Here is a 10,224-nt window from a genome sequence, read left to right as displayed (position 1 = left end):
CTGGGATGGGTTACCGCAAAAGTGTGATAGAAGCAGTAGAAATGAATGTACAGGTTTCCAGATTGAACTGCAGGGTGAAATCAAATCCCGAGCAGGTCAGGCTGGGTTTACCCAGTCTAAATGTTTGGTACTGCGTATCTGGTCAGTCTCAATCAATGATTGTGCTCATTTACAACTTTAAGCATCAGGCGTGTATTTTTACGCTTAACTTGGTGCAAAAATTATGAAAACTGGAATTGTAACTAACAATGCAAAATTCCATTGTAGAAGGAAGATTTTCCAAGCAAGCAAACTCCACAGCTCTTTAGTCCATGCATTCCTCTTTCGTCGCTCCGCTGTCATATTTTGCAGTGATTACAGAGTGGGACAGACTTTGCTCATGCTATATTTACATCCACTATGGGTTATGACGTGCCATTGTTCAATTAAAGACAGCAGAAATACAACTAAGAAACTTCTGAAAGCATTGCCAAGAGAAATGCCATACGAGCCGCTTTTACTCGACACAGCCCACATTTATGCTGTGCAAAACATACAAACACAAATGGCATGCAGGTGAAAACTGGTTCTTCTCTGCCTGTCTTGCATATTTCAGCTGTTTGCTTTTGTTGACACAATTATCCGAGCACAGAGGGATTTAATACACAACATTTAAAGCAGTAAAATGTGTATTTAGCATTAGGCCTTTAAAAAAAATGCAAGATTTTTTGAGTAAAAGCAGGTTAGGACACTAATATTCGACATAACTGTCATAATAAAATGTGTATATAATCGCCAAATGAAACTGCTGTTTACCACTTTTCTAACAAACAGAGAGTCCCACAACAGAATCACAACCTTCATTCGGCCGCCTCAAACTTTTCGGGGAAATCAACCTACGAATGGCTTATCAAAAAGTTACACCCATCCATGCTATGCTTCGTTTACAATTAAAAAGGTTCTGCTTTCGATCAGACCTAGCAGGTTTATGAGCTTGGAGTTTGTGCTGGATGCCTGGATGCTTCTGGCTCAGTCAGTGCAGTGATGTGGAAACTCTGGAGATCCAGACAGCTGTGAAACAGCAGGCCGACTGCCAAATAGCGCAGAATAAGGTGGAGCCAAAAACTGGGGAGGCCCCGCCGTGGCCTCACTAAACCTTCTGCACTAGTCATTGCGCTTCAGATATCTGCCTAATCAGAAAGGAAAAATGGAAAAAGTATTCCATTTCATGCACATTTGCGTAGTCTAGGACCAGATCAGTGACCAGATTATGTGAATTAATTGTATGTTATAGTCTATCATCCTTCCATTGTATTTCCAGGTCAGTCTTCTCCCATCTTATCACTTTTGTTAAATATCCAAATATCCAAAATCACTGCTTTCAAATAGGTTCCTTGCACACTCCTCCCCACTTGCATTGGTTATTTAAGTCAAAGTGAAAATGAGGTGTAAAGGCCAGGTGTGATACCCCATACTCAGAATTTGCCCTCTGCATTTAAACGATCCAAGGTAATGTGCACACATTAGGAGTAGTAAACACACAGTGCAAACCGTGGACACACACACCCGGAGCCTTGCTCAAGGGAACCTCAGTAATAAACCTTCGGGTTAGCAGTCTGACTCGCTAACCATTAGGCCAGATAGTTATGGCCCCAATGTCACACAATTGGTTGAACCTCACTAGGCAGAGATGTTCAAACAGAGCAAAAATTTATTTTATAGCGCCACAGTATGTTCAACTTTTAGGGGAAATCAACTTATAAAAAGGCTTACCTAAAAGTAGTAAGGGTTCATTTTTATGTGATCATTCACATTTCAAACAGACCTGAATCATATCCATGTGTTCTTGGTGTTTTCCCAAGTGTGAACAAACCATAAGGCCTGAATAACCAGGATTCTTGAGGAGCCAGGGCGACAAAGTGTCGAGGAGGAAGGTCAGAAGGTGCAGGCTGTTTTAGGAAGAATGCTGTGGGTGACGACCAGGTCACAGGTGGAGAAGTACAGCAGTAAAACCCTTGGGGGCTGAAGTGGGTTGGGTTACACCATGTATCTGAACTTTTTAAAAGCAACAAGACTGTTTGTTTCCATGATAAAGAGTTTGTTTCCTTATGTGAAGATTAGTTCACATATTTTACGCAAAAAAACTGTAAGTGTAAAAACTGTAAAAAAAAAAAAAAAAAAAAAAAAAAAAAAAACATTTGATTTTTGCTGGAATATGCTTTCACTCCTTTTAAATGGTGAAAAACAATGTACACAATTCATAAAGAATTTCATATGCTTTTTAAAATACTTTTAATTGTAATTCAGAATATTATACTCAATAATAAAATTAATATTTACAGTTATTTTAATTTTGAACATATCTTAAAAATTAAGAGAAAATTCCAGTTTCCAGTTGTTTTCAAAATTTCTGGTTTAAAAAAATAAATAGAAATATTTTTGAAAAGCTGTAAAATGTATAATCTTACAATGATTAATAATGAATTAAATCATTATATTAACTTAATTAATACGTATTTAATTAATAAAGGGTTCAGTTATATTAATTTAATCCATAAGCATTTAAAGTACTGCATTAACAGCTTCTGAATATAATGTCAGTGTAAAACATAACTCAGCAAGCAAAAGCCATCATTCCACCGTTTGGGTTAACTAGATCCGATCCGGCTAGAAGTAACCCACATCTAGCCAAAATAACAATGAAATTAGTCGCATGTCATTTTTTGCCTTATTAAATGTGTTTTATTCGATCATGTAAGTAAAGTCAACAGTGTTGTGTTTTTTTTTTTTTTCATTTCTTTGCTCGGACATACATTACACTAAAAAAATGTGGTTGTTTTTTGTTGGTTTAACTTAAAAAAGTAAGTAACCTGGTTGCCTTAAAATTTTGAGTTTATTTAAATAAAAAATTTGAGTTGGTGCAATGAAGGAAATTTGTTTAATAAATAGAAACCCAAAATATTTTTGTATCTGAACAACATAAAAAATTGATAAATCATGAAAATAGTTTCACTGCATCATGGGAAATAAAACACACACAATTACCCAATATGCTTACAAAATCTTTTAAGAATATTTTAATAAAGGTTGTCGAATCTCAAAAAATTGTCATTGTATTAACTCAAAATTTTAAGGCAACCAGGTAACTTTTTTTCTAAATAACTTTTTACATTGTACATTTTCACAGACAGCTCAGTTTTTGCCTTGTTTTAGCCTATATGCCAGGGCTGTGCTTGGATGGCTACGAGACGTCTTTGCTGGGAACCTACTTCAAAACTTAAACAATACCATGTTAGCAAGGCAGGAAGATCCTTGTCTTTTGATTGCTGCTGAGAACCTGAGCTGGTCTTGTGTACTGTAGTGTCTAGTGTACTGCATGGAGAAACCGCCCATTTGCTCGGGGGGCTAAGGGGGTAAAAAAGCTCTATTGTGTCAGGAGTAAAACGAGTTTTAACACTTCCTCCTACACTTTTCCAAACCCATCAATAGCTGTGAACAGCACAACATTTATTTTGCAGGACACGATTTCCATACAATTTGCATTTCATCTTTCGTTCATTTGTTTAAAAACGTGTGACCCACAGGAGAGCGTTTGAACAGAGGAGTCAAGAGCTCTCCAGCCTCATGACAGAGGCTCCCTTTTCACACTGACTTAAGCAGAATGAATTGCTTTAACCTGCTCTGATTAAGCTCAAGAGATCTCGTAGCTCTTCGCAAGTGGAAGGAAATGAAGACAAAAGTGGCCTTACTGATGAATATGAATGAAAGTATTATAAGAGAGCTCTAATTGTACCCAAGCTTCCGAACAGATTGTAGTTCCTGTCGGTTGTTAGAGCCGTTCTCCTTGTGCCAGCAGCTCAACTGATTATGTGTGCTTCTGGCCATTGACTTGAGACCACACCTTCTGAATCAACAGACCTCAATAATAATGAGACTAGAAGGGAATTGGCGTAAACTTGGGCCTATCTTAAATGGATGAACAACTAGGCTGAAGGACATTCATAAGAACATTAGTCCAACAAAACAACAAAATGGGTGAGAACTATGGTAAAATTGATCATTCTGGGACATATATTTCTTCCTTACATACAACAACAAAAAAGAAAGTCTATTGCATCAAAATCTAATTACACAAACTTATTTTCTCTTAAGCATTGGTTCACACACCTGTGTTTAACTCCACTTTAAGACATACACTCACAAACTTCCCTAAGCACTCGAATGAATCCCCGCGGCCATTTTGAAGTGCGTTCAGCTTTGTCAAGTGGGCGAGGGAAGTCTATTTGGACAGACCCTTGACCTCTCGAGTTTGACTGAGGGAGCGAGTACAACATGTACGTTTTCGTCGCTCCATAGACCACAATGCAACATGATGACGATAGCAGGCCATGCTTAATTTAAACCAACCCCCACAACCGTAGTGTATAATATTTGAGTTATTTTGACATTTAACCATATTTCATAATAGTTGTAACTAATTTAAACTGACAGTTTTTTTAAAAATAGCTGTAGTTTATTGAATTGTTATTTTCATTTATTTACTTATTTTCATATTTAATATAAATACATTCATATTTAATATTTGTTTATATTTTATATTATATTTTTAACCGCCAAGCCATACATACGTGCCATACAGGCCTATAGAATGGTGCATACAACTAATTGATGAGAAAAAAGTCTATAAATAATAAATCAGCTCTAGTGATCAAGGGCAAAGTGCATTCCATTTAAACACATTTCAAGGGGTTGGCAATAGTGGGCACTCGTGCAATGATGTTCATCCTAGTAAACGAGACGAAGGGAAGTTAGCGAGAAAAGGGCATAAATAAACTGGACTTCATGTTATCATTTCCTAAAAAATTCGACATGAATGCCCTTTCAAGTCAAATTTTGAATGCGATGAGCTCGTAACCATGACTTCATAAGTGGGAAGTTGGACATTTCCGACAGCTTTAAATACAGCCCAGGTTCAACCACTTTTCCGAAACCTTAACTTGGAAGCATTTTTGTAAATTCTGTCCCCCAATTCTGTCCTCCAAACTAAAATGACCATATTTAATTTTTTCTCTAGCTGTTAAACCAAAAAACAATTGTGTTTATGTGTTTAGCCAACTTTAAATGTGAAGGTGTTTTAACTGACAGAAATATCAGGACGACAAATGTCAAATGTCATTTAAAACAGGGCTAATTGTCACGTTATAGTTTGTTTGTTTTTTGGTGGCCAATGCTAAGGTATGTATCATTCCACACAAATACTGTAAGTTGAACATGTTTTAAAAATCCAATAGAGTGAAAGAAGTGACAACTAGCCTTATTTCACCTATACATTTAAATTAAATTCAGAATTGTATAGTGCCATTTTCATCATTTGACTTGAGTATATCAGTAGTTATAAAATAGATTTATTTGTAATTATTTTATTCAATATTTTACTTTTAGCTTCACAAATTTAAATTCACATTCTACATCCTGTTTTGCTTGCTACATTGATTTAAAATTCCGTAACTGAAATAGAATTGAAAAGGTTTTCTCAGTTTAATTCTGAACAAATGCACAAACTCCCGATCGATTTGCCAAGATCCTAGAACCTCTTTGTCACTGAACATCTCTCTGGTTAGAATATTCTAGGGTTGAATTACACTTGAAGCAAACTTCTAACAACACCTTTGATTAATCTGCATTCAGCTACCATTGACTCTATGAAGAATGTCTGCCACACTCTTCACATATGGCAATAAAAAAATCCATCGATAGATGTCTCTGGTTGCGGGTGTGATTTGTAAGCTGGGAGTGTGTTTGCGCAGCTGTTTAGGTCATTGCAGGCAATCCTCCCCTGAGACAAAACACCTCCTTCTGCCATTTTCAGTATGAATGATGATCTAGTAGCCCAGTATACAACATCCCTGCCAGTCCCGCACTGTTCAAAGAGAGAAGCGTGTGTAGCTGGCATTGTAAGGAAATGCATGTCTAGATCTTTCCTTTGCTAGGAATGGATTACATTTATACTGGTCGGAGTGCCACGAAAATAGCAAGCTATCTTCCTTCCTCGCAACTGTTCAGGGTTGAGCGGTTTTCCTGGAGCAACCGTGCCATAAATGGTGGTTGCAATGTCACAAGGCCAATTGGCCATATGACTAGCCATGCATAGCTAGCTTGACCTCAGACACCTGAACTGTAGGGTTTATTTGGTTAAATTTGGTCTGACCATACGATATATATATATATATATATATATATATATATATATATATATATATATATATATATATATATATATATATATATATATATATATATATATATATATATGAGAGGGACTGAAAGGTTAGGGATCACATTCACAGCATTTTCCATCCTGCATCCTATTCCTACATGCAAATTGGGTTTCAGCCTCAGTGCAAAACTGCTAAAAAAAACTCACAAACATCTTGGAATTTCATGATTTCACCAACTGAGAATATCTTAAGCTAATATATTTAGAAATGAGCTTTCTATACCTTTTGTACGTTTTGTATAGAATGAGCTTTCTATACCTTTTCTATACCTTTTGTAACGTTCTGACATTCCAGAACTCAATTAATCAAATCGGTGTCATTTCTTTTTCGGAGTGTCTATTCACACTAAGCGCAAATAGCGTACCTTGTTGGTAAGTGCTATTCGCACTAGCTCAACCTAACAATGCCTGGCTTTGCCAAACAAGATTAAAAAATGCCCATAATTCAACATCTTCAGTGGCACAATCAGTAAAGTGTACGGCGAACGAATCATTGCTTTGTCATGATCAACAGGGGTTCAAATCCACCTTTGCAGAGCTTGCTCTTCCCTCTTTTCTCATCAAAAATCACATCGGAAGGCATTTATTTTTTTTAAATATATATGAAAATGTTTTAAATGTGGAAATAAAGTGCCAATTTTTTTAAAAATAATAATAAAAGCATGTATTGGGTAGAGTTAGGGATAGATGTAGGGAGGGTTTTTATTGTCCCTTTAAGGCGGCATCCATTTTGTAATTTAAATAAAAATAATAATTTACACTGTTATTGTTTCAACATGTTAATGTACAACAATACTGAGGTGCAAATAGTATGAATCTGTCAAAATAAATGCTATATTACATGTAAATACTATTTATATGGCAAATAACTGCTAATATTTATAAGGTGTAAATAGAATATATCACTATTTTCACATAGTAAATACATTCTGCAGCAATTAGCACTTAGTGTAAATATCATCTACTGCTAAGAAAATAGTTTTTTTACTGAGTGTAAATAGAATAGTTGCTATTAACACTTGATGTGAATAGCATCTTTTACTATTTGCATGTAAATAGCAACTAGATTCTATTTACGCTCAGTGAAAATAGCCGCTGCCTTTTCTTTTTGTAAACTAAGATTGAATGACACCTTGCTAATGGTGGAGCTTCTGAACAGGATCTTGGACAAGGTTCAATGGACAGCACCCGCTGAAACAACAGGCACTATGCGTCAGTATTAGTGTGCAAACAAACTGGATGGAAACTCATTTATTTTCCCCATACAAAAACTAGCTTTACTCTCAAGAATGCTGGCAAACAAAACAAGCTGTTACAAAAAGAGCAGTAACGTGATCAGTTCAGAAAAGCGGTACCTTAAAGCAACATGAAGATAATCGTGACAAATGTATTTCCCTGCACGTGGATGTTATTCCACGGAAAAAGTCTTTGTAATATCTAATCAAAAGGTACTAACTAGCTCTTCCTCTGGAACAGCCTTTCCACTGATGTCACTTAGATAATGTTCACCAATAGGCCAAAAAAAAAACTATTTAGACATTGTTTCGGGAATCTCACATTCAGTCTGGCTCCATTCTGGTATGTAACGCCCATGCTCCAAGATCTAATCGATACCAGATTAATAAAATCAAGTTTCTCATTGAATTTCAGCTTTCTTTTGAAAATATGTCACATTTATAAAAATGGTCTGTAAGTAAAAACCTTAATGGTGATCAGTTCTGTGTAAACTACTCAAGGGAATGGTATTTGCTTCTGCTGAATCATTCAGTGTAAATCCCCTAACATTTGCATTGTATTCAGATTGATTTTAAATCCAGCCACTAGACTGCAATCAGTCACGACCCTAAATCTTTGTTCCACCCAAGCACAAATAGTGCAGTAAGGTGAAGACGAGGAACTAAAGGACGAGTATATAGTGCCTTTGATGGTCCAAAGCAAGCCAGAATTTGCATGCGTGATATGTTAAATGGATGCGAAAAGCTGGCAGTCTTTAGGGGTGGTTTGCATGTCATGCATGTGCTGCTTTGTATTGCCGTTGGAAACGGGTCATGCATTATTGTTTGACAAAAATCTGTAAATTTCATAAAGGGGAAGCTGGCTGGGACACCATTACCATTGTGGAATGAACTGATCCAGATGATCAGAGCACAGGTTTGCTGAAATATCCTGCTGACTGTAAAACAATGTTCTTTCTTTATAGTCCAAACATTGTAATGACACAGGGAATTATAGGCTAAATTATGACCGAATTATGAGTTTGTGTGCTGTGCAGAAAATGCTGTTTGATAATACTTCAGAGTGTAGTTTCTGGGGGGAGGAAGCGGGAGAGACTTTGTCACGTTATATGATGAACAGATTTAATTTAGGCTTTTAGGCTACACTTGGTAATAAGAACTTTGATAAAGTTTGCTTGTGTCAGTCACATGTGTTAGTGTTTGAAAATAAAGAGGCAGCATATATCTAAGAGGATAGAAAGTGAGCAAGATATGGGTAAGTGGTTCATTTAATAAGTAAAGAATAGGCTACTGTTGAAATGGTGGTTGCTGCATCATGTCTTATTGGTTTAATTCAGCATTTTGTGAGAGAGTGTTAGTCTCGTCCATGAATGATGATTGTTTTAATGGGCACTTCACAATACCTTACACAATAAGGTACACACAATACCTTACACAATACCACAATACCTTATTTACTTCACAATACCACTTCACAATACCTTATTTTCAAATGAATAGATGAATAAGATGGGGGTGATTCCTTTAAGAAAATCTATTGGTATTGGTATCAATAAATATCATTCTGAATAATCAGCTTGCATCGCCTGAGAATTTTAGTATTGGTGTATCTCTACTTTGAAGTAAAATAGTCTGTCAAACTGATAAGGTTCAATAATAAAAAATACCTCACATATGTAATCTAGCAAATGTTAATGTATTACTTAATTGCAGTTGTGTGGTTTCAAAAAACTTTGCATATGTGGATTATAGGTAAACTACCACAAATTTTGTAAAAAAATAAAACCAACAAATACCAAGGAAGAATCCCCCGGGGACCCTGTTTAAATGGTTTACTTTTCGATTTCCCCAGTGTTCAAACCAAATCTATTGTGCGGCATTGCATATGTGTCTGTGTGCTTCGAAATTTGAATGAATCTTACACCTGGCCGGGTGCACAGGGAAAACCCTTGTGCAAGCCTGTGTGGCGCTCCAGGTCTGTAAACAATGGATTGGCCTCCTGCTCCAGTGTGGCCTCAAAGTCAGCCAGCCAGCTGCCGCATTGTGTCACATGAATCACTGAGCCACTGCTCCAGCATGATCATTGTCTCATGGATATCCCAGGCCTCAATGCCAGACACATACATCATACTATATCAGAGAAGTCTAATATAACATCTAATTGTTGCTCGTTATATTTTAAAGTCACCAAAAAAAAAAAATATATTAATTGGAATGCTGCAGTAGGCTATTTATGATAAATTATTTATCTGTGCACATTGTTTATATTCATGTGCCCTTATAATCATTGATTTTGTACTCGAGACTCTATATCGGACAATATTTTAATGGTCTCGGTCTTGTCATGGATCCGTGTGCATTTGGACTCGGTATAGACTCGTACTCGAACATATTAGGACTCTGACTTATTTCCGAGTCCCATTCAAAATATTCATGATTATTTCTGTATATGCATAAAATCTCAGCATTTTGACAGCTAATGCTTAGTAGTTTGTTCATTGTAGAAGTCTGCAAGTGACTTTTTAGGCCGCGCTCATGCTCTCGCTTCTTTTTTACGCTGTGTCCACCTGGCATCCACCTGTAGTGATTGTGTTTTCCAGAAAGTCATATTGTTGCTAAATTATTTGTCTCAACTGTTATTTTAATATATTTACTGTTTACAAAGTAGGACAAAAGTGTCACAGAGAAATCCCAACCTTGTTTAATTAATAATAAAATGAGCATCTCCCCCGA

Source organism: Pseudorasbora parva, chromosome 2, assembly GCF_024679245.1.
Source record: "Pseudorasbora parva isolate DD20220531a chromosome 2, ASM2467924v1, whole genome shotgun sequence".
Taxonomy (NCBI): domain Eukaryota; kingdom Metazoa; phylum Chordata; class Actinopteri; order Cypriniformes; family Gobionidae; genus Pseudorasbora; species Pseudorasbora parva.
Note: the sequence above shows the minus strand (reverse complement) of the source record.